General features: G+C 46.9%; 1 long non-coding RNA gene across 1 annotated transcript in view; it reads right to left on the bottom strand.

Moving 5' to 3' along the window:
• The window catches only part of LOC146009021 (uncharacterized), a 148,675-nt gene that overhangs the window by 55,363 nt on the left and 66,538 nt on the right, over positions 1–26,774 (bottom strand). The window lies entirely within an intron of this gene.

Raw genomic sequence — 26,774 nt, 5'->3', positions numbered from 1 at the left:
AGAACTAGGAAACATGGGACAGGACAGGACGGAGAGGGCAGGACAGACATGAATAGGTCTGCATAGAGGTGAGAGGGAGAGGTTTAAGACAGAGGTTACAGAGCCAGGAAAGAGATAATGGTACTTGTGTACTAGCACGGCGCCCATCGCATCGCAGACCATAAGGCATGCGATGGTATGCGATGGCAGCCGATGTAATACAATTTTAAATTTTATACCATCGAATTGTATGGTATTGTATGCCATTGTATCGCATATACAATGGTATGCGATTTAAAATTGTATAAGCACCCTAATGGGGGCTTACAATGTTAAATGCACCCCCACGCCAACCCCACTATGAACGTGAACCCGAAGCGTGGCGAGCGCAGCGAGCCCACGAGGGGTGGCGGTACGCGTCCTACGACCTTTTCATAGCTCCACTATCCACGTCGGCGTGGAGTTGATTTTATATAGTGCCACCAAGCCCGAAGGGGACGCGTATTACTTTACATGTATTCTGCGTCCCCTCGCGGGGCGCGCTGCGCTTGCCACACTATATAAAATCAACTCAACGCCGACGTGGATAGTGGGGGTATGAAAAGGTCGTAGGACGCGTCCAATGTGGAGCAGGTAGTGTTACCACAGGTGTGTGATTACTCCTGACAGTCCAGTTATTAAACCCGGAGTCCGGTAGGGTGGCGTGCCCGGACTATACAATGTCCGGGAAAGGGAGGGTGAGACGTGCACCGCCTCTGGGAGAGAGATACCCAGCTAGACAAGCAGGTCTGTGGCTATTTTACCCAGAAGCACAGTTTCCCTTGTGGTCCAGGGACTTGTATGCAAAGTTCTACTGATACTGGCCAATTCTACTGATACTGGCCAGGTACTCCAAAGGAGTCAGTGTCTGCTCCACTCAGTGGCTGGCTGGGCTGGGGAGCAGGGGGCCATGTGCCACCTTGGCCACTTTATCAATTAGTGCTATAGGCCACCTGGTGGTCCAATGAGTATTGTCCACCCCCTCCTGTTGGCGGCAGCCGTGGGTTAAGGAGGCCGCTACAGAGGGCAGGACTGTGACATGGGATGAGGGGCCAGAGCAGACACCAGAAAGCAGCGCAGCCTGCCTGTGCTGATCATAACACTGCACCCTACTTCCGGTGGCCGGCCACTGCATGCATAACGTTCTACCTTACTTCCCCCTTTCTAGTGCTGCAGGCCTGCAGCCTCGTTGTCCGTCCAGAGGCGGCATCGAGATCAGCCTCACTGCCTCAAGCAATAGCATCAGTACAGGGGGAGAACAGGACTGAGGAGTCAGGACACCCCAGGCTTCTCAAGCCTGGGGTGTCCTGACTCCTCAGTCCTGGTATTATGCATGGGGTGCAGACTGTGATGTCCTGTTATCGTGCAGGGGGAGAAGCCTGTGGTGTCCTGTTATTATACAGGGGGAGCAGCCTGTGGTGTCCTCCTGTTATTATGCAGGAGAAGCAGCCTGTTGTGTCCTCCTGTTATTATGCAGGAGGAGCAGCCTGTGGTGTCGTCCTGGTATTATTATACAGGAGGAGCAGCCTGTGGTGTCCTGCTGGTTTATTATACATGGGGAGCAGCCTGTGGTGTCCTGTTATTATGCAGGGGGAGCAGCCTGTGGTGTCCTGGTATTATTATACAGGAGGAGCAGCCTGTGGTGTCCTGCTGGTTTTATTATACATGGGGAGCAGCCTGTGGTGTCCTGCTATTATGCAGGGGGAGCAGCCTGTGGTGTCATCCTGTTATTATGCAGGAGGAGCAGCCTGTGGTGTCCTGCTGGTTTTATTATACATGGGGAGCAGCCTGTGGTGTCCTGTTATTATGCAGGGGGAGCAGCCTGTGGTGTCCTGTTATTATGCAGGGGGAGCAGCCTGTGGTGTCCTGATATTATGCAGGGGGAGCAGCCTGTGGTGTCCTGGTATTATTATGCAGGGGGAGCAGCCTGTGGTGTCCTCGTATTATTATACAGGAAGAGCAGTATAAAGTCTTATCTAATAATGGTTCATAACAGTAATATCTCTCGTTTATTGAGCATCCTGTGGTTAGTGGTTTTAGGGTCGGATTTTGATACAGTCACAATCTTCTGATGATTTATTTTCTGTGCATGCGATTTGCTGCATGGTGCATATGTCGCAATGGTTGCAGTTCCCTTTTGTCGCAGTTTGATTGACAGTCCATGACTGCTAATGGGAGGTCGTGGAGAGTGGCATCTAAAATGCAGGCATTTCGCTGCCACTGACTTTTCCTTCAGCACCTGCCTCTGGCCCCAGTGCTTCAGTTGCAATGGACATTCTGAGCAACCAAACAGGTCTACTGCATACAAAATTGCAGCACCGAGATAATTATAATCCACCACTGAATCAGGTCCTCAGTTAGGAAATGAACACATGTATCAGCACCACATGCTTCTTAAAAAACTCCCATGGTGACGGGAATCCAGATCAATGACTCATGCGAGGGCTTGCTCTTGGAATGATTATATATTACCATTATAGGCTTATTCCTTTCTGGTACCATATCAACCAGCAGCTCAGTCCTCTAAGCCTAGTGTTAAAGATGGAATAAGCAGTATTCAATGGTGGAAGAGAGGTACTAAAATAAATCACACTCTTTTTCTTTCTATCCCAGATGAGAGGTGCCCCAGTGTTGTTATTATTCAGTATAAAAGGTGAAAGAGACCTTACTTCTGTTTCTGGAAAGTGGGCACGTGCCTTTCTGCTTTCTACAAGACATAACACCACAGTACTGCTAAATGAGACTAGCAGTATCACTGCATGCTAGCCAGGGTCTGCACAGTAATGGGCCTTCCAGACATAGCGATGTGTGTAGGGTGACCTAGCTATGCAAGGACGGGCAATACTGCAACACTGTCACTCAGCACACATCACTGACAGCCCACACTCAGCTCCAGCTATAAGCGCTGTGTGCTGAGCAAGCTGACAGCGCCAGTGTTCTCCGGTGTAAAACACTGGTGATCAGCAAGATCGATGGTCACGGACCATCAATCTCGGCCAGTGACAGCATCACGCAGGGACAGCGTCACGCAGGGACAGCGATGCGCGGGCATGCACACCTATGTAGGGGCATTACCAAACTAACCAAAGTCACTTAGAAAATGCCTTAATATTGGCATGTGTGTAGGCCCTATTCATTTTTGCCCTACATAGAGCATACAGTGCCATTATTTATGTTGTATTACGGCATTTATGACTCATACTGGGCGGGATGCAATAACATCCGCGGCCCCATTCCACCACACATCGCCGGTTACTGCAAAGATAATTATCGCGTATGCACTAACATATGCCAGAATTATTACAAAGGACAGCTCTTGCATTAAGAGCTGCCTTTTGCGATGTGCCCGGCGACGTTTGAGCATTCCCCGGCGGCTCTCCCCCCTTCTCCTGCCCTGCAGCTCCCTGCTCAGATGGCTGCAGGGGCTGCCAGGCTCCGCCTCCTCCTCTCCCTGCACCTGGAAGAGGTGCTGGGAGGAGGAGGTCACTGGCCCGGGCAGCGGGGGTCGCGCTGAGCGGTGGGGGATGCGAAGGGAAGCCCATAGGCTTCTATAGGGTTACATAGGGGGAGGGGCCCTAGACTGCACACCCTGGATATGTGAGGTGCTACCTGCTGAGACTTGTGGTGCAGCAAGTAGGAGGAGATTGCAGTTGCACACTAAATATAAATGCTAAACCTATTAATAACATTGCTATATTGCATTTCAGAGATTCTTAGCATAATGATGCCCATTATTATGGACTTGTCCACCACGTCTAGGTCACCTCTATCAGACAAGTCCCTAACACTACTACGGGACAAGGGCGCGGGGCCCTAAAAAATAAGATTATTTTACTGTGATACTATAGATTTATAGAAAAATAACAGATTGTGCACAGAAATCATATATCTATTTTATTCTTCTAACGTTCAACACCCATTCCACGCAGTCTCCAATAAATGTATTCACTGTCTGCATTCCACCTGGTTTGTTACTACAATTCACCATATTCCCATCATTGCTGATTTAGCTCTTTCCGTTTATTATCAGCACTGATTCCGCTATTTTCTTTATCATTCAACTCTTTGCACGTGTAATCCATGCACCTCTCACACATCTCCGCCTCCTGCAGCTGCAGTCATACACAGCTTTTATCCCAATTCTAAGCTGTTTTGTTTGGATCTGTCTTTTCAAATTCTCCCTTTTCAGGAGCTCAAGGGTACTTGTTAAATTATGTAAAGAAATATGGAGTTTCTGGTCTGGGGAACTTGAAAAGTAAACTGAAGTAGAAGACAGTGGTGTCTGCGATGTATCTATGGGTTTTCTTTCATTTCAGAATTTTTCATACTGGTCAATTGTTCACTTATAGCATTCATGGCTAAATAAGATAATGCATTATATTACATAACATCAAACAAAATAGAGCAATGTAAATTACATAAAAATAAACATTTTGTTTTTTGAGCAATGCGCACACTTGTGGATATCCACCTGTATGCCAAGTTTTTTGCAGCACACTTATCAGTATAAGAAAACAAATATGTGTGACAGTACTATTGGGGATGTAGTCATTAGGTTGATGTTGTATTAATGGGGGCCGATATGTTTTATTGCTGTGGGGCCAGGGTGTTTGTACTACTGTGGATGACAGTGTATATGTTTAATTACATGTACAGTATTGGTTTGCATACCTCCCAACTGTCACGATTACAGCGGGACAGTCCCGATTTTCAGGTCCTGTCCCGCTGTCCTACCCGTGGCAGGCATTGTCCCGCTGCGGGGGGTGGCAGTTGGGAGACCCCCCAATTTAATAGAATAGACGCTGTGCACACGCGCACAGCGTCTATTCTCGTATGAAAATAAGGTTGTGGCTAATTAGCATAAGCCGCACCCTCATTTGCATATGCCCCACCCCCTTTTCGCGAGTGTCCCTATTTCATCATCACAGAAGTTGGGAGGTATGGGTTTGTATAACTGTGGGCCAATTTGTCTGCATTATTGTGTGTTTGTTTAATTACTGTGGGGACCACAGTGGGTGTGGCCCTTATGCTGGTTCACTTGCAAAGGCAAATTCCTTCTCAAATGGACAAAACCATGGCCCTTATTCTGATTAGTGCAGCTGGATCCGAATATGTGGCCAGCACCGTGCGTCCTAAACCCCGCCTTCCATACGGATCGCCAACTCTGTCCGAACGCGGTAAGAAGCTGTCCGAACGGACCGCACGTGTATTTCTCATGAATACACCTCCTCCATCTCAGGGAACCTCCCCCATCATTCGATGGTCGCAGACCATCGAATGCAGGACCGAGTGGCCAGGCAGCTCCCGCAACCTCAGACCACACGGGCACTTCTCCATGCAAAAGCAGGGATCTGGGCGGGCAGCTGACATCCGTGCAATGTCATATGTCCGCCCCCTACACGTGCGTCACGGCCGCATTACCATACGTACGCCCAGCGTTTGCATGGGAACGCCCATGAAACGCGGGGTGTAAACATATGGTAATGAGCCCAAACAGCCCTTCACACCCCTCTCCACCCCCTGTTCGTAGTGTACACATTTCATGCGGAATGTGGCCGTGCGTCCCGCTCGCACATGCGCAGAGACACCTCTGCACATGCGTAGACACAAAACATCGGCGGCACGAACGCACGCGGATATTATCGCACCAACCAGAATAAGGGCCCATGTGCACTGCAGGTGGGGCAAATGTAATTTGTGCAGAGAGAATTAGATTAGGGTGGGGTTTTGCTTCAGTGAGATCTATATTGCACATAGCTGCCTACCCTCCTGCATTCTGCAGGAGACTCCCTGAAATAGCAGCAATCTCCCTCTCTCCCTCATTAGTCTAGCAATCTCCCTCATTTCACCTAGCCCATATTACACTGTTACATTATTGGGGAAAAAAGGAATAAAAGATAAATACATTTATATTGAATCGTCAGCACCATTTCCCAGCACTTTACCAAGTACAGTATTGTATCTCTTACTAACTGCTTTAGGGGCCATCTATATTTGGATATAAGTAATTTTAATAGATTCCTCTGAGATGTAGCAGTACACACCCACGCTTCTAGGTGCCACGTTCACAATCTCTCTATATATGAAACTAGACACGCCCTTTGGGAGGAGCATGACACACCCCCTCAATGGGGCACTGTGCAAAATTCTACCAACTATAATCTCCCTGGAACTAGTTTTCGAAAGTAGGCAAGTATGATATTGCAGTGTAAAAATAAAGCAGTCAGTATTTTCCCTTAACAGAAACAAACAAACTCACCCAAATGTAACTCTCTGCATATGTTACATCTGCCCCCCCCCCCCCCCCCTCTCATAGAGAGGGTCAGGTAGGCAAGTATGATGTGTGTGTGTTGTTTGCTGTGTTGTTTGCTGTGCTGCAATCTGAAAATCACTGCCCTATACAGTATATGTGAGGAGGATGTGTCTGAAGGCACCAACAGCAGTCAACCTACCCAGCGCTGGACAAGTCATGGCCCCTGACTCGCTGGCTCACCCCCTCGCAAGCTCATCCCCATGAGCAAGACGGTAGGAGAGGAGGATTCTGCCCCCAGGAGACACCAGCAGTAGCTACCTTCCCTGCAGGCCCGGCCTTGGCCCCCTTGCCTCACCCCCTCCCACACCCCCACCCACCACACACACACACATACACTGGCCTATTGCTCAGCCGCGGCCCCCAACCAAGGCCCCCAGCTTCCAAGTGATTAGAACTCAGCCATAAAAACACCATGAAACAAGAAAATTGCCTGTTCAGGCCCTGCTGCTGAACTGGAAGTAACTTTAACCAAGGTGGCTCCACTGAAGACTGCCTAGGAGCTGTGCAGCTCAGCCAAATATGTCTCCCCTTTGTGTGATAACTATACTGTCTCTGCTTGTATTGTTACCTGCCTGGCTGTTGCGGCGACCAGTGGCGCCACTGATGGCTGCCTAAGCGCTGTGCAGCTCAGCGGATATGTGTTCCCTGTGTGATAACTGTACTGTCTCTGCTTATATTGTTGCCTGCCTGGCTGTTGCGGCGACCAGTGGCGTCGCATTTGGCTGCCTAAGTGCTGTGCAGCTCAGCGGATATATGTTCCCTGTGTGATAACCAGGGGCTGGCTGGCAACTTTCAGCCTTGGGGGCACACACGAGCAAGTGGCCCCTCTTCTTCTGCTAGAACATGTATTGGGAATATGGGCATCACAATTCTGGAGGCATGGTTTGCTTAATGTTGGTAAGGAGCAACAGGGTGGGTGAGGGGGGGGGCAAAGCAGGACTAAGCGAAGAGGGAGGATACAGGTCAGATACCTTCACTTATTGCATAGGGGAATGCCCACGTGATAACCCCAATGACAGCGATGTGTGGTCCCGTGCGTCACCATCACCTGACTAGATTTATACTGCATGCAGTATAAATCTAGTCATCACCAGTGTTCTCTTACCAGAGAACACTGGCAGTGACCGATCGCTCAGCACACATTGCGGCTGCATCGCTGTGTGCTGAGCGATCTGTGCCTAACTAGATGCACATGGGGTGACCCAGCCTTCGTGCTAAGTGACGGGCAAATAGATAGATAGATATTTTTTATTATATATATATATCTCAAGGAGTAATGGCACACACCGATAAACTATCAAAGCAGAATTCCTTGTGCATATATGTCAGTATGATCAAATCAAAAAGATCATCATCCTGCAGACAAATAGTGTCTGGTTGACAGCTGTTTCAGTGCAGCACCTTCGTCATGGACCACTGACTCAATTATATGTGGCACCATTTATACATATATGAATGCAGAAATTAAACTCACCTGTATCTCACCAACCACACTGCAGATGTGTTCCAGTATGGACCCAGAGGTCCGAAGACAGAAACAACATCATTCAGATAATGGTGCCTCATTTCATTGAGGCAGAGGCCCATGATGAATGTTCGCTAACAGCACTGAAACAACTGTCAACTTTTTTTTTTTCACGATGATGAGCTTTTTGCACTGACCACACTGATGTATATGCTAATTATTTCCCATTGATACCTCGGGTCTATGTACAGATGCAGCGACACTACGCTTTGCCACTGAGCGCCCTAGTAGTGGCTAATATACACAAAACTCCATACTACATTTGGCTAAGGCTAGACACAGCTGTGTATTACCACGTGTGCCCGTGTCGCGTGGCTACATCTGTAGATGATGGGTTATGCAGTACATGCACTTTAGGTTTTGCTGCTAAACTTTGTATATGTTTTTGCTAAAGTCTTTTTTTGCATGAATACTTTAGATATGCTGGTTCTTTTGGAACTATATACAACAAATCTATGGGCTCTCCATTAAAAAAAGGTGCATTCTATTCACATACTTAGCCCCCCAACCCCCATACACATATTTTCCATACACTCACATATAAACACAGTCCATAAACACAAATATAATTGATAAAAAACAGCCCCCACATACTGTACACACCACACAAATAAATAACACTCAAATTAGTGCCATAGCCACACTGAACATATAATTATTCCCCCCTATGAATGGCACTTCTAAAAGGGTGGAGCTGGCAGGAGGCTGGGTGGTTGCTGGCCAGGAGGAGACGAGTGCTGTATAAGAGAGAAGGCTGGGAGACAGGAGAGGAGGGGCCAGCATGTAGATGAGCTTAGCGGATTGGCAGCTGGTCCCAGGGGACTGGCTGGCTCCAGTAATCATGTCGGACAGCAGCTGACTGAGTAGATCAGGAACTGTGAGTGAGTGTGTGTGTGTGACTCTGACCTGATTGCTCCAGCCCTGAACCTCTGCATCTGTGGATATGCTAGGCAGAGGTTCAGAGCTGCTGGAAGAGCGCTATGTGTGTCTCCCGGCTGCAATCTATGAGCAAGTGCAGCATGCCTACGGCCCCCAACAGCCGCATGGTACTGGCCCCGGGGGGGCAGATGGCACCCTGCCCAGCCCGCCACTGGTGATAACGGTACTGTCTCTGCTGGTATTGTTGCCTGCCTGGCTGTTGCGGTGACCAGTGGTGCTCCTGATGGCTGCCTAGGCGCTGTGCTGCTCAGTGAATATATGTCCCCTGTGTCTTTTATCCCCCAAGGCTCATCTAGCCTATATGTGTTATGTATATATGTACCGTCACTGTTGAACTGTACCTAATCTGGCTGTTGCACATCAATGAAAATCAAATTCCTAGTATACGCAAGTACTGTATACCTGTACCTGGCCAATAAAGCTGATTCTGATATATATGCGGTAGTCACCCTGCCAAACTGCTATAAAGCCGGGTATGCGACTACAGGGTGACTACCGCAAACTGACTATACTCGCATACCCGGCTTTATAGCAGTTTGGCAGGGTGACTACCGCAAACTGACTAGTCGCATACCCGGCTTTATAGCAGTTTGGCAGGGTGACTACCGCAAACTGACTAGTCGCATACCCGGCTTTATAGAAGTTTGGTGCTCCGTGTGTGTCACATTATGTAATGCATATTGAAATATTAGCAACTGTGCCTTGTATTATCCTTAGCCATTTTAAGGGCTATTGTCTGGACTGTTATGGCACATTTAGCATCACCCCTGGGATGATACGGTACAGTTAGCATCACCTCTGAACTGATATGGCACACTTGGCAGCATCCCATGAATTATACAGCAGACTTGGCTCACCCCAGGAATTATTTGTCACAGATGGCAGCACCCCTGACCTGATACAGCACACATGGCGGCCCACATGGAATTATATGGCACAGACAGTGGCACCCCTGGACTGATACAACACACATGGTGGCACACATGGAATTATATGGCACACATGACAGCAATCCTGCAGTAAAAAAAAAAAAAAAATTTTATTCTTTTACTAAAAAGGGCAGCTCCGCAGAATATGGCTGATTCAGCAGCACTTGAGAAATTATATGACACACTTGGCTCACCCCAGAAATTATGACACACTTGACTCCCCCCCAGGAATTATATGATACATTTGGCTTACCCCAGAAATTATATGACACACTTGGCTGTCCCCAAGACTTATACCGCACACTAGGCTCACCCCTGGACTGATACAGCACCCCTGATATATATATATATATATATATATATATATATAGTTGCAATGGTGACAGCTGTTATCCTGACAGCTGTTTCAACTGCTCCTTGGCACCTCTGATGAAAACAGCAGTTGAAACAGCTTTCAGGATAACAGTTGTCACCATTGCAACTACAGTATGTCTTTGCATTAAAACACTATTTTTCTTTCACTAACTGCTGATTGCTGGCTCCAATTCCAATATATATATATATATACAGTCCTTGCAGGAAAAAAAAATATATTTTTTTACTTTTATCTTGATAAAAGGGGGGCAGCTCCCCTGGACTGTAACTGGGCAGCACAGCTGCATAGATTCGGGACATTGGGAAGCACCGCTGGACTGATATGGCATACTTAACAGTGTAGTAAAAAAAACTTTTTTTCTTTTATTTAAAAAGAAAAGGGTAGCACCCCAGGACTGATACAGCAGACTTAGCAGCAACCCATAAATTATACGGCACACTTGACTCAAACCTAGACTGATACAGCACCCCTGGTATGATATTGCACACTTAACAGCTCTCGCAGTTAAAAAATAAAACCTTTTGCATTTAAATTTTAAAAAAAAGGGGGCTAAAACAGCTGGACTGATACAGGACATTGGGCAGCACAGCTGGACTGATACAGGGAAGCCCTGTATTAAAAAAAAAAATTCAGAGAGCCCCTTAGTTGTTCCCCCACATCAGTCAAATATAACATCCCCGGTTAATAGTGTCACCATAATAGTAGCCTTAGTAGTTGTACCCTCAGTAGTTTTCCACTTAGTAGTTTCGCCCACAGTATTTCCCCCTTAGTAGATGTACAAATTCCTGCACCATTAGTTCCTCCATTAGTAGTTTTACCCTTTAGATTCCCGATCTGTAGTTGTCCCCCTTAAGCAACCCCCATTAAGTAAGGCAGCTCCGCAGACAGCACAGATGCAACTATGCTGTCTGAATTTCACATGCGGACTGAAGATGGCACTAATCTCCTGTACTTTTATAGATTCCGGGTCTCGCAAGAATACGACAGTGGGAAGATGACATTCTGCCTTGTTTTCTGCGCGGAAAAATGGCGGGACAGAAGCAATTGGATCAAGTAAGTTCAGGTGCGTCTGATCTCTAGGATCCGAACGAGCTCATGCCTAATTCCATGCAGCTTTTACAAACTTTGTGAGGTACCCAGTTCTTGTTTTGCTGGCTTATGTGTTTTTTTTGTTTTAAGAATACAGTTATATTTCTTTCTTTTGCAACACTATATTTGTCACATATATATAACAAAAAACACTAGGGTTGTTATCACACCCTCTCCAACAAGAACTTATTTTTACAGTGAAAAATGTTGTGTTACACAATTTCAGTGCAAACGCCAAACAAAAAGCAGAGGACGTACTGAACAAAACAAGCCCACCTGCAGGAAATTGGTTGTGGTAGGACAGGGAGAGGGCTAAACAAAAGAACTGTATCACTCTGTCCTCTCCATTGCCCCTCTCTGTATGCTGGGAGGAGGCTTATCCATGGTCTAAGGATGTCCCAGCAGGCTCAGCAGTGCACTGCCATGCCTCCTCTCAGTGTTAGTGAGGAGACATTAATGTGTTATGTGTCTCAATTATCACAATTAAAACAAATTCTTGTTATTGTTAAAAGTAGGTAGTTATTAAAAAAGCAAAAACATATTTATGTTAAGTACAGTAGTCTAGAATAGGTACTTCAAAGGGAGAAAATAATTTAATTTGATAATTTTTCATTAATTTGACAACGAGCTTAAAAAAAATTATTGTTCCCCAGTGTTAATACAATGCACCTAATTCTGAGTCAAATGCCGCTCTGTAATGTTTGCAATCCGCACTTGGATGGTAACAAATTAATTTTGAGTCAGATCTTGGTCGTATTGCTAAGACCATGTGATGGGTACTTCTGGTTGTTACATAGGCAGATACTTTGCAGATGCACCCAATAGAAGCATTTTCTGGGACTATTGGGTGTTTCGCCAGAGTTCCATGCTGTTCTCCTGCATAAATATGATGAAGGGATACCTGTGCTAGACAGGTCACTTGCACAAAACACATGGGAAGGGTAAGTGCCAGTGCTAACAAGGCAATAGGGAGCCTCCTCCTCGTGAGGCCCAGGTATTTCTCTGGGGGCTTGGCCAGGTACCCTTAAAATAAAATTTAGAAAAAAATTGTACTTTAAGCTCATCCCTGGCCATACTGCACAGACTGCTGGGTTGAGGAGAAGAGCTGGTGCAGTTCCTCCTTCGAGGTAATGGGGGAGATCCAGGGCCCCCACTTGGTCCCACCCTGAGCCAAGTTAACTACCAAGTACCCCTCTCCCCCTCTTGGTGCCCCTGAATGCTAATGATTACAGTAAGCTGCTTAGGCATGAAAGATGCAGATAAAAAGCATTTAGCTGTCATCAAGATTTGCAGAATCAAACCCAATATAATCTAGTTATTCAAACAGAAAAAAAAAACAGTGAGATGGTAATACAACTTGGGCAGGTATCCGTTTACCACAGTTACTTTTCAGCCTAAAAAACATCCAAATATAGCTATTTTAGCCCGGCGTTGATTATCGGGCCGATGCTATTAAAGCCATTTTACTTTTGGCTGAAAAATTCCTAAGCATAATCCCCGATAAGTGCCGGTGGATCAGAACACTGGAATCAGAGCTAGGATAGCCCCCACCGACTCAGCAGCAGCAAATTACAGCTGCAAATAACATATGTCACTTAGTGGTTGATGTATTTAGGCAGTGAAAAGAGTGGAGATGCTGACTAGTGGAAAAGTTGTCCATAGCAACCAATCAGCTTTGAGGTGGCATTTATAAAGTTCATTCTATAAAATGGCAGGTGGAAGCTGATTGGTTGCTAAAGGTGAATTATCCACTGGTCCATGTCTCCACTCTTTTCACTCTATAACATATAAACATAGAATTTGACATAGAGACATAGGGATATATTCAATGCCCTTTGGCAAGCTGTGATGGCGAGCAGTGCTGATCGCTCACCGCACAGCTCGTAGGTCAGTATTCAACTGACCCCCCTGCACTCACCATTTCCACCTCGCTGGGTTTTTCCAGCGAGGTGGAAATGGCGAGTGCGGACATCAAAATTGCAGCGGGCAGCGATCCTCGCCATTCAGGCGAATCCTTGCCGTCCTCTGACAGCTAGGATTCCCCCCGGAACATAGAATAGGGTGAGCAGCCTATTCTATGAGGGGGTTAGATGAGGGGGTATATGGCAAGGATGACTTGTTTTCGGCAATCCTCGCCGAAAACAAGCCACCCTCACTGTAGAAACCCTCACCGGTGGCATTGAATACCGCCCATAGAATTTGACAACAAATAAGAACCACTTGGACCATCTAGTCTGCTCCTTCTTTTTAACCTTTGATGCACTAGCCCATTACTGAGACACAAAAAAATAGCACTCACTGACATTATGCATTAGGAAGGCAAACATAAGGGATCACAGCCATTTAATATAACTCGATGAGCTCCGGGGGAAAGGATAGTGCAGCGCGAGAAGCCAATGAGTGCTTACAGCTTATGGATCCCAATCCTTCTACTGCTGACAAGACATAGGGGGCATGGCAAACAATGTATTTCAGTTGTAAAAAAAAACAATCCCTATACAAGTCTTCGCAGATAGAAAAAAACACTAAAGTCAGGTTCAGTCTGTTTAGAAGCCATTTCACATGTTCGTGCGTTCAAGAATCTCACGTGTTTTTCGTCATAAAATCTACTAGTTATCTGTTTAAAATTTCTGAAATGTCTAAACATAGAAATAACCCATATAACCTGTTTGTTAAAAAAATGTTATTAAACTTTCATGGCGGTAGGGCTACAAACACACAAGCCCTGGGCATGAATGCTATACAGGGCATTGTTTGGAAGTACTGTATGAGCATTTCAATATGATTGATATTAGAGCAACTTGTCATTTGGGATGAGGCTTGGTCCTGCTTTCTGCAATCTGCCAAGCCTTATATTAATTTCTGAACCATTGGCAGGGCCGGTGTTAGGGTGTTCGGCGCCCTCCTGCAAACTATACATTTGCGCACTCCCAAACTTTACAAAGACAGTGCACACCGAAAAAATGACATGTGGTCTCACAAGGAAGGGGCATGGCCACACAATAGTACTCCCTTTCAAAATTACATAACACAGTAGCACAATCTTATTCACCTTACACAGCACCAGTCCCGTAACTAGCCATTTTGGTGCCCTGTGCCAGAAAGGGAATTGGTGACTACCACATCACCACTGGCAAAATTGTGAGAGTGCATATCGAAGGAGCGCAAAAAAAATGTAGGAGCGTGGCTTCATGGGGAAGGGGAGTGGCCATATAAAAGTACCAATAACACTGTAATGCCCATAACACATTATACCATACACAGTAATGCCCTTTATACATTATGCCACACATCATGATGCCCCTTACACACAGTAATGCCCTTTATACATTATGCCACACATCATGATGCCCCTTACACATTGTGTCACACACCGTAATGCCCCTTACACAATATGGCACACACCATAATGCCCATATGACATTGATACAGTTAATGAATGTAGTAGTGCAACTTATACTGTACATAATGTTGACAGTAGTAGCACAACTTATACCATGGGTCCTCAAACTGCGGCCCTCCAGATGTGGTGAAACTAAAAATCCCAGCATGCCTTGCCGCAGTTTTCCTATAAGGGAGTGTTAAAACTGTGGCAAGGCATGCTGGGAATTGTAGTTTCACAACATCTGGAGGGCTGCAGTTTGAGGACCCATGACTTATACTGTACATAATGCCCACACCAGTTGCTGACAGTAGTAGAGCTGCTTATACGTAATGCGCACACCAGTTGCCAACAGTCGAATCGTTGTCTATTCGTAATGCCATTACCAGTTGCGACAGTAAAAGCTTTGGATGATTTGCATTAGTTTTGCTATGTGGCCATGCTGAAACAGATGCAAGGCATGCTGGGATGTGTAGTTCATCAACATCTGGAGGGCCGGTGTTGCCCAGCCCTGGCCTATACTAACACTCACACCTGTTTCTGACAGTAATAGCGCTGCCTATACTAACACTCCCACACCAGTTGCCGACAGTACTAGCGCTACCTATACATATGCTGACAGCAGTAGCGCTGCCTATACATATGCCCACACCAGTTGCAGACAATTGTCGAGCTGCCTATACATATGCCTATAGATAACACCCACAAGTTGCTGACAGTAGTAGCGCTGCTTATACGTAACGCCCACACCAGTTGCCGACAGTAGTAGCACTGCTGATACGTAACTCCCATACCAGTTGCCAACAGTAGTAGTGCTGCCTATACATAGGCCCACATCAGTCACCGACAGTAATAGTGCTGCCTATACATAACGCCCCCACACCATTTGCCGACAGTAATAGCACTGCCTATACATAACACTCACACCAGTTGCTGACACTAGTAGTGCTGCCTATACATAACGCTCCCACCAGTTGCTGCCAGTAGTAGTGCTGCCTATACATAACACTCACACCAGTTGCTGACAGTAGTAGCGCTGCTTGTTCGTAATGCCCGCACCAGTTGCCGACAGTAGTAGAGCTACCTATATCTATGCCCACACCAGTTGCCAACAGTAGTAGAGCTACCTATACCTATGCCCACACCAGTTGCCGAACAGTAGTAGCGCTGCCTGTACATATGCCCACACCAGTTGCTGACAGTAGTAGCGCTGCCTATACGTAACGCCCTCACACCAATTGCCGACATTAATAGCACTGCCTATACATAACACTCACACCAGTTGCTGACAGTAGAAGCGCTGCCTGTTCGTAACGCCCACACCAGTTGCCGAAAGTAGTAGTGCTACCTATGCATATGCCGACAGAAGTAGCGCTACCTATATATATATATATGCCCACACCAGTTGCCAACAGTAGTAGCGCTGCCTATACAAATGCCCACACCAATTGCCAACAGCAGTAGAGCTACCTATACATATGCCCACACCAATTGCCGACAGTAGTAGTGCTGCCTATACATATGCCCACACCAGTTGGCGACAGCAGTAGTTCTGCCTATAAATATGTTTTTAGAAAAAGGAGGGTGATCTACTGTGCTCACTCTGGTGTTCGTATGTCTAAGAGGCGCTGCTCTGGCCAATAAGGGTTTCCCAATCCCTTTTTGTTACTTTAGACATTACTATTTGGGTGGGCTTGAGCACTGCTTGTGTACATAGTAAGTGCTTGATTTTGGTGTGGAAATTGATGGAAATGAGAAATCAGAAAAGAGGGTTTATATAAATTATTGCTTTTTATTTTTACAATATGATGTGGGGTAATAATAAAATAGTTGGGGGTTTCATTTACTTGGTGTTTGTGCTGTACACCTAAAGGGGTCCCCTGTTGCGGGAATTTTTTCAGATCCGTTTCACCCTTAGGGGTTCCTTTAACCTCCGTAGGTCCCTTATTTGGCTACGGTCTCTCCGGGTGATGTGCATAGAAAAATGTTGTCTGGTTTGTGGTTCAGAACGGAGCCTGTGTGGGCTTAAGGCAGTTCAAAAAACTCCTTTACAATCTCATAGGCTATAGCCTATGTCCATTCTCTCCTCCGTGTGCGTAGGCTTGTTGTATAAGTACTGTCTCCACTGGGTTGTGGTTTGGGTAAATACTATGGAGAGAGCCTATGTAAGCTTCAGGCGATCTGGTAGACCCCTTTACAATCTCATAGGTGTATACCTATGTGCTCTCCTCCTCAGTTTGTGTCCCAGTAATGTATGCGTCTCAGCCAGGGTCGTAAATGCAGTTTCAGTTTTGGGGACACACTCACATTTATGTCACGGCCGAAGATTCTGATGAGGTCGTGTGGTGCTCAGGGACTGAGGAGGAGGCAGTAGTAGGGTTAAAACGAGCAGGTTTAATAAAGGCTGTCATACAGGACTCAAATACTTCTTTGAGAACAACTGTAATAGGAATCAAAGTAAATGGCAAACGATAAATGTCCAGAAGACAATGAGGATGAATGTCCAGAAGACAATGAGGATGAATGTCCAGAAGACAATGAAGAAGAAAATCCTGATGAAGAGATGAAAAGATGGTGGCAAATAGAGGATCCGGAACTGGAAGAAGATGGGAGGTGACTGCGGCTGGAGGTAGCTGAAGAGGAGGTCTTTGGGAAATCCAGGAGGAAGCACCCAAGGGTACCAGAGAGAAGCTGGCGACCAGCGTGACTGGAAAGGAGCACTGGATCTGAAGCCAAAGCGAGCTGACGGACACAGCTGGGATAGCAAGGACACAATGAGTCAGGAGCCTTCCAGGAAGTGCACGGCACAGAAGACTCTTTGCACTGACACTGAGTTACCTGGGCAGATCCTCTATATGCATAGAAGGCGGCTGCCATTGGCTATCACAGTGGAACAGGTGTGCAGCTCTGACCTGGCCCAATCCCCTGTTTGCCCTTAAGCAAGATGGCGGCGCTGGTCTCACGGCACCCATAGCCTAGAGTGAGACCACGCTGCAGACTTCCATGCTGCCCTCCAACACTGCCGGACCTTTGCCTGCCGCCTCACCTGACATGGAGGCCGACACACGCCAGCCGACTGCGGACACGGACGGGTGAGTACAGGACCCGCCGTGTACCGCCGCGGCGGCGCGTGACAGTACCCCCCCCTTTTCGGGTAACCTCAGGACATTTGCGCTTCTTGTGAGGATTCTTCTGAAAAAAGCGCTTAACGAGACTTGGGGCATGTAAATCAGCTTGATCCACCCAGGAGTTCTCCTCCGGTCCGAAACCAGCCCACTCCACCAGAAATTGATGTCGAGAGTTGCGATAACGAGAGTCTATGATTCGTCTGACCTCAAACTCAGCATCCTTCTCGGTATTGACCTTTGAGGGTCGGGGTACTTTCTTTTGGAAGATGCTTAATTTCAATGGTTTGAGAAGAGATATATGAAACGAATTAGATACCTTCATAGAAGATGGAAGCTGCAATCTGTAGGACACCGGGTTGATGACTTGGGTGATGGGGAATGGACCAATAAAACGAGGGGCAAGTTTCATCGAGGGTACGCGAAGTCGAAGATTGCGGGTAGACAGCCACACTCGATCCCCTACTTTAAATGGTGGAACTGCCTTTCTTCGCTTATCAGCTGCTTTCTTATATCTGGCAGAAGCTTGAAGAAGAGCTTTGTGAACTTCAGCCCATATCTTTTTGAAACGATGAAGAGACATGGAAGCTGCCGGAACCTCCGGAGACGGCAAACTTGAGAAATCAGGGGACCGTGGATGTTTGCCGTAGACTGTGAAGAAGGGTGTAGTACCTGAAGAGGAGTGATAAGAGTTGTTGTGTGCATACTCCGCCCAGGGTAATAGATCCTTCCATTCATCTTGAGAGGAGGACACAAAAAGTCGAATAAATGTCTCTAGGTCTTGGTTGACACGTTCGGTTTGCCCGTTAGTCTGAGGATGGAAGGCGGTGGAGAATTTTAATTTCACCTGAACGGCAGTACACAGAGCTCTCCAGAACTTGGCGACAAACTGCACACCCCTATCGGATATGATCTCTTTGGGCAACCCATGAAGCCTGAAGATGGTGGATATGAAGAGTTGGGCTAGTACTGGAGCCGAAGGTAATGATTTTAGGGGCACGAAGTGGGCCATTTTGGAAAATCGGTCGACTATCACCCAGATAACAGTGTAACCGCTAGAGGAGGGTAATTCAGAAATGAAGTCCATCGACAGATGAGTCCATGGTTCCGTTGGGATGGACAGTGGTAGCAAAGCCCCAGCTGGGGGAGTCCGAGACGTCTTGTGTTGGGCGCACTTGACACATGAAGATACAAAGTGTTTTACATCCTGTCGAATGGTTGGCCACCAATATGATCGTAGGAGAAATTGTAAAGTTTTTTGTACCCCGGAATGTCCAGCAAAGCGGGAGGCGTGGCCCCACGTCAACAGCTTCTTGCGTAAATTGGGCGGCACAAAGGACTTGCCTGCAGGTGGTGTAGGGTGAGGAGAGACATGAGCAAAAACGACAGGGTTCAGGATGGACTGTTTAAGTGGTTCAGAATCTGAGCTGGGATTGAAGGACCGAGACAAGGCATCAGCTTTATTGTTTAAAACACCTGGACGATACTTGATTTGGAAATTGAAGCGTTCGAAGAACATAGCCCAACGAGCCTGGCGTGAAGTGAGACATTGTGCTTGTCTTAAGAAAGAAAGATTTTTGTGGTCGGAAAAAACTGTGATCTGGTGACGAGCCCCCTCTAACAGATACCGCCACTCCTCGAAGGCTAACTTAACAGCGAGCAGCTCCTGTTCTCCAATAGGGTAGTTCTTTTCTGCCGGGAGAAATTTCTTGGAAAAGTATGCGCAAGGGTGAAGCTCTGCATCCTCTCCTTTTTGCGAAAGAACTGCTCCTACTCCGTCAGAAGAGGCGTCAACCTCCAGGATGAAGGGTCGGTTCACATCAGGTTGAAGAAGAATTGGAGCGGTGATAAACGCCTGTTTCAGTAGTTGGAAAGCCTTGGTAGCTGCGGACGGCCATTGGGCAGGATTGGCCCCTTTTTGGGTAAGAGCCGTCAGAGGTGCTGCTATGGAGGAGAAATTGCGGATGAAGCGGCGGTAGTAGTTGGAAAAGCCGAGGAATCTTTGCAAACCTTTGAGAGTGGTTGGGGGTGTCCAATCTTGAATAGCGCGGACTTTTTCAGGATCCATCTCCAGCCCAGTACTTGAAAGAATATGACCCAGGAAGGGAATTGACGAGACTTCGAAGGCACACTTTTCGAGCTTACAGAAAAGCTGGTTCTGGCGAAGACGGCTTAACACCTCCCGAACGGTGTGCCGGTGAGTGCTGAGATTGGACGAGAAGATGAGGATGTCATCTAAATAGACAACAATGGAAATATATAACAAGTCCCGAAAGATGTCATTCACGAATTGCTGGAAAACGGCTGGAGCATTACACAGACCAAACGGCATAACGAGGTATTCATAATGTCCATCTCGGGTATTGAAGGCCGTTTTCCATTCGTCCCCCTGGCGGATACGGATCAGGTTATATGCTCCCCTCAAGTCTAGTTTGGTGAAGACCGTGGCCCCCTTAACTCGGTCGAACAATTCAGTGATGAGGGGCAGCGGATAGCGATTTTTAACGGTGATGTCATTCAACCCCCGATAATCGATACACGGTCTCAGGCTGCCATCTTTCTTCTTGACGAAGAAGAAGCCTGCTCCTGCCGGAGAGGTGGATGGCCGGATAAATCCCTTCTCCAGATTCTCCTGGATGTATGCCGACATGGCCTCGGTCTCAGGCAACGATAAAGGGTACGTTCTTCCCCGTGGTGGTGTCTTGCCTGGAATGAGATCAATGGGACAATCCCATGGCCGGTGGGGCGGCAATGTATCGGCACCTCCTTTACTAAAGACATCTGAAAAAGACGAGTATGGTGCGGGTATGGTGGAGGCAGGAGGCTGGGGAGAAAATGCTTGAGGTTTGCTCAGAAGAATAGGAATAACAGGAGATAAGCAAGAAGAAAAGCAGTCCTTACTCCAGGCCTTAATCTCCATAGTTAGCCAGTCGACATGGGGGTTATGCTTGGTAAGCCACGGCATCCCTAGGACTACAGGGTGAGAGGACTGAGGGAGAACCAAAAACTCTAACTTCTCTTGGTGCAGGGCTCCAACTTGAAGATGGATCGGTACCGTCTGTGAGGTGACATGGCCACTGGAGATGTGGCTGCCATCGACGGCTGTCAGGACCAGAGGTTGTTCCAGTGGTTGGAGAGGTATGGAGAGTTGTGCAGCCATGTCGGCCGAGATGAAGTTCCCAGCCGCACCTGAGTCCAGTAGAGCTTGCATGGACGTTTGTCCCTGAGGAGTACTCAGGGTGACTGAGATGGTAGAGTCTATGGTGGAGGGAGCAGGCGATAACACTCCTAATCTAGCCTCCCTCGTGGAGATTAGGAGCGGTCGTTTCCCGGGCGAAGAGGACAAGAGATCAGAAGATGAGAAGATGAAGCGCAGTACATACAGAGATTATCTCTGCGACGTCGGTTCTTTTCTTCGAGAGAGAGACGGGACCGATTTATTTGCATTGGTTCTTCTGTGGCAGAAGGAGTAGATGATCCAATCTTTACAGGAGAAGTAACCACAGAAGAAGAACGAGGTCGAAAACGTTCAGAACGAGTCCTTTCCAGTTGTCGCTCGTGAAGCCGCAGATCAACTTTATTGCACAAGGAGATTAGCGCTGTCAGAGTGGAAGGGGTGTCACGGGTAGCTAGTTCGTCCTTGAGACGGCTGGAAAGACCATTCCAGAACGCGGCGACGAGAGCCTCTTCATTCCACTCCAACTCCGATGCTAGTGTCTGGAACTGCACCACATATTGGCCCACCGATCTGCTACCTTGTCGAATTCTCAGAATCTCTGCAGCGGCTGATGACACTCGACCTGGTTCGTCAAAGATTCGTCGGAAGGAGGCAATGAAATCATCGTAGTTGTTTAGTAGAGGATCTGCTCTCTCCCACAGAGGCGAAACCCACTCTAGGGCAGATCCCGAGAGGAGGGAGACAATGTAGGCTACACGCGCCTTGTCAGTTGGAAAGTTGGAGGCTTGGAGAGTGAAGTGCACATCGCACTGATTCAAAAACCCGCGACATCCTTTAGGAGACCCATCATACTTGCTGGGGGTTGGCAAATGTAACCGAGGGGGAATAATGGACCCGACTGGTGGCGTGGCGGAAACTCCTCCCGAGGATACTGAAGATGTTGCTGTAGCCGCTGGAGGGGTGGTTTGTGAGGAAGTCAGTGATTGTAAAAATTGCGCCACTTGCCGCTGTGAAGACTCCACTTTTTCCAGGCGGCCCATAATGCCTTGCAATACGTTTGCCAGAGATCCCTGATTTTCACCCGACTCCATCGGGTCAGTGCAAACTGTCACGGCCGAAGATTCTGATGAGGTCGTGTGGTGCTCAGGGACTGAGGAGGAGGCAGTAGTAGGGTTAAAACGAGCAGGTTTAATAAAGGCTGTCATACAGGACTCAAATACTTCTTTGAGAACAACTGTAATAGGAATCAAAGTAAATGGCAAACGATAAATGTCCAGAAGACAATGAGGATGAATGTCCAGAAGACAATGAGGATGAATGTCCAGAAGACAATGAAGAAGAAAATCCTGATGAAGAGATGAAAAGATGGTGGCAAATAGAGGATCCGGAACTGGAAGAAGATGGGAGGTGACTGCGGCTGGAGGTAGCTGAAGAGGAGGTCTTTGGGAAATCCAGGAGGAAGCACCCAAGGGTACCAGAGAGAAGCTGGCGACCAGCGTGACTGGAAAGGAGCACTGGATCTGAAGCCAAAGCGAGCTGACGGACACAGCTGGGATAGCAAGGACACAATGAGTCAGGAGCCTTCCAGGAAGTGCACGGCACAGAAGACTCTTTGCACTGACACTGAGTTACCTGGGCAGATCCTCTATATGCATAGAAGGCGGCTGCCATTGGCTATCACAGTGGAACAGGTGTGCAGCTCTGACCTGGCCCAATCCCCTGTTTGCCCTTAAGCAAGATGGCGGCGCTGGTCTCACGGCACCCATAGCCTAGAGTGAGACCACGCTGCAGACTTCCATGCTGCCCTCCAACACTGCCGGACCTTTGCCTGCCGCCTCACCTGACATGGAGGCCGACACACGCCAGCCGACTGCGGACACGGACGGGTGAGTACAGGACCCGCCGTGTACCGCCGCGGCGGCGCGTGACACATTTAGCTGGGCCGTTTCTCTGTGTTGTGCCAGTGCTCGTTTCTAGGGAAGCTGCAGTGTCCCTGCCGCCGGAGCTTCTGCGCCTGCTGATGACATCACCTGGTACTCGGAGCTTTGCCGGGGAGCTCTGTGTCCGGCTGTATGCATTGTGGACCTTCTTCCTGTTGGTGCAGGAGAGGTCTGACTTTGTGTAGTAAATTCAGCACATCATATTGTAAAAATAAAAAGCAATCATATATATAAACCCTCTTTTCTCATTTCCATCAATTTCCACACCAAAATCAAGCACTTACTACGTACACAGGCAGCGCTCAAGCCCACCCAAATAGTAATGTCTGCCTATAAATATGCCCACACCAGTTGCCTACAGCAGTAGCACTGCCTATACATATGCCCACACCAGTTGCTGACAGCAGTATCACTGCCTATACATAATGTCCTCACCATTTGCCGGCAGCAGTAGCGCTGCCTATACATATTGCCCACACCAGTTATATATTCACGGTTCAAAGTTAGGTATTGAGGCGGTGCTAAAAAAAATTATATATACACTAAGTACTTATGTATTATTGTTATAAACCCTTCTTTGACCACTGGCTCTAATGTAATGTTTTTGAGATATACCTTTAAAGCAACAGTTTTAAAATAAATCAATACATAATTTAATAAAACAATGTCATTACATAACATAAATTTTCATTGAAGATAAAATGTACAGAGCTCCACACCGGAATATATATTTTTTCCCCCCTTCAGGGATAATCTTGATTTGACACAGGTGATTATTCAGATGTATTCTTGAAGTGGATTCTAAATTATATGCCGAACACATTTGTGCTTTTAAAGAAAACTTCATCAGGGGTTCTTTTTATCCATTGGACAGTATATTCGAATGTAAAAAAAAATATTCACAGGGCCGGCAGCGGTCAGCGGCTAATGTCGGGCAGCGGTAAGCATCGGGGTGGGCAGTGATGGGTTCTGGGCAGCGGTGGGCAGTGGGGCGTGCAGCTGCGGGTGCTGGGCAGTGGTGAGCAGCAGGTGCCAGGCAGTGGGATGGGAAGTGACAGCAGAATTGAAAAAAATACTTACAAAAGACTGGCTGCCCGCTGATTGGCTGTGACAAATCTCTCAGCCAATCAGTGGCCTCCCATCTGGGTGGCCACTGATTGGCTGAGAGGATTATCTCAGCCAATCAGCAGCCAGCCTGTCTTTTAAAAGTTTTATTTTTTTTAATTCTGCTGCCACTTCCTGCCCTGCCACCCGGTACACCTGCCACTGCCAGCTGCCCGGCACCCACTGATATCAACCCCGCATCCGCATCTTACCGCTGCCTGGCTCTCCTGCACCCCACCGCTACTGCAGCTCCTCAGGAGTTTTACATTCGATAAATCGCATGCAATTTATCGCATATAAAAGTGGCCAAATCGTAATTGAGCCCCCTGCCGGGGGAGCTCAGGACAAGTCGGACTAGTGTATGGGGGCCTTAAGTCTCAGAAATACAGTTTAAAAAATAGTCCTTGCTTTGAATTACACACTTATATAAAGGTTAGAAGTGACCAGATGTGTTTTTCTACAATGAGCAAATAGTTTTAGTCACATACTTTTTTATATGTTTATTAAAGGCTGTATAAATGTAGTACAAAGGACAACCTAAAACAAACCAACATCCTGACATACTTACAGACAGCGGTCATTCAAGTTTACTTTCATAATGCTGTATGTAACGAACGTGCAAATATCAGTCTCAATATTCTTAAATCACTCAGCCTTTCTTGTTCCATGCAATGTAATGGCATGCTAGGCATAGAGGCTAGTGAAGGAGATTGGGGTCCCTTGACGAAGGGCTGCAAGCTTAAATGTTTTGCTCAAAATCCCCAATGCTTTTATTTGCTAGATATACGGATTTCTAGTACTGTATATCAGACTCAGAATCAGCTTTATTGGCCAGGTATACTTGCGTATACTAGGAATTTATATTAATATTATTAGTAGCACTGCTGATAACAAAAGGTTCTCTCTTGTTTTGTATATAAAGTAGTACAAAGCACATGGTAAACAAACTAACATGCTGGCAATATTTACAGTACACTTGCCTACCCTCTGGGATCTATGGGAGACACAGTTTTCGGGGTAGTCTCACTCAGCCCCTGAAGAGTAGGCACCCCTCCCACATTCTGCCCCCTTCTTAGTAAATTGTGCAGAATAAAGAAGTATATATTATTACTATCATTTCTTTATATGGCGCCATAAGGGTTCTGCGGAGCCTTACAATACATAAATGAGCAATAAACAAAACGACAACTCCACAAGGCAATTTACAACAAGTACATAGCAAATAAAGACAGTTGCATCAGGGAACAGAACACAAGTAATTTTTAAGGTGGCAGAGACCTATGGTCATGTGCTATTGCATGGAGGATAGATATAAAGATAGATAGATCATGGTGATTTCTATGTGATGGGCATGGTCACCTCTATGGGCATCTCCCGAAGAAGAAAAACATAAAGTGGGCAAGTATGATTTACAGACAGCGGCCATTCGAGTTTACTTTCAGAATGCTTACTACTGTATGTAACGCATAACGTACAGTATGTGGAAATACCAGTCTGTTAACATTCTTGCATTTCAGCGCCTTTGCCAAAAGTAAAAGTAAATATTCTGCTGAACTGATCAGTGTAGATACCATTGATAGTTATATGGCAAGTGGCCTTCGATTGTTACCAAGTATGTAATGGATGACAATTGGTTGCTTTGTTCGGTGGTTTCACCTACTGAAGGTCTTCCCTGTTGTTAGACTGACTGGCCTGTGGGGCAGAGCTTTGCAGGTGTCTAGGGAGAAATGCTCTGTGTCCCTTCATGTTGTAGAGGGAAAAAAAAGCATTTGGTTTTGCTGCGCCATCGATGGAGGAAAACCAAAAAAACTCACATTCCATATTGGCCATCAACCATTGATGATAATGAATCATCAATGGTTGATGGCTAACCCTAGAACTGATTACCTAAGCTAGTGATGGGTAACCTGTTAGATGTTGGGTGACTCACACATGGCACCAATCCTATCCAAGGGCCACACATGACATCTTCTTAATTAGTTGTGTTATAAATAAATAATTATCTAATCCCAACTTTTATATTATACCTGCCTGAAAAGGTGACTATTGTTAATGCTTTGATAATAACTTAATAAAAAGAGCAGTGAATAACAAACTTAGGGCTTAATTCAGGTTGTCTTGCTATGTAGCAGTTGTTCGCTGCTTAGCGAGCACCTTAACATAGCACCGCTGAAACCCCCCCCTCCAAGTCCCTTTCCCGCCATCGCCGAAGATGGAGCAGGCGCTGACATCGTGTGACATCAGCCATCCGCCCCCAGGCAGGCATCGGCCCGCCTGCGTTGCAAGGGGAACCCCAGCATTTTCATGGGGACGCACATAAAATGGTGCTTAGTCCCCTGCTCTGGGCTGGTGTCTGCCCCGCCCACCTGCCCTCTCCCTCTCCTCCCCATGCAAACGGCGAGTGTGATACTCACTGAACACATTCACACAGAGGGTCTGCACATGCACAAATACGTGCATGTGCAGACCCCCTACCATCAAAACGGGGCCAAATTTGGCCGCGTCCGATCACTGTAGAATCACCCCTGCACATACTTGTCTTGCAGAACATCAAATAATGCAAGTCCTCCTGGAATAGGTCAAATAGGATATTTAACCATCCCCCCAGAACCTTATTCCAATTGTTGTGAAATGGGAGGAGCATTGATGGTACAGTTTTTGTCAGATTAAGGACACAAGTCATGTCATCTAGCAGTAGGGGACAAGGCTGTGTTGATGCATATTACAGTGTAATGGTTAGCATTACTGCCTCACAGCACTGAGGTCATGGGTACGATTCCCACCATGGGCCTAACTGTGCAGAGTTTGTATATTCTCCCAATGCTTGCGTGGGTTTCTTCCGGGTACTCTGGTTTC

Source organism: Crinia signifera, chromosome 6, assembly GCF_055691185.1.
Source record: "Crinia signifera chromosome 6, ASM5569118v1, whole genome shotgun sequence".
NCBI classification, from domain to species: domain Eukaryota; kingdom Metazoa; phylum Chordata; class Amphibia; order Anura; family Myobatrachidae; genus Crinia; species Crinia signifera.
This window is presented reverse-complemented; position numbering and strand designations above follow the sequence as displayed.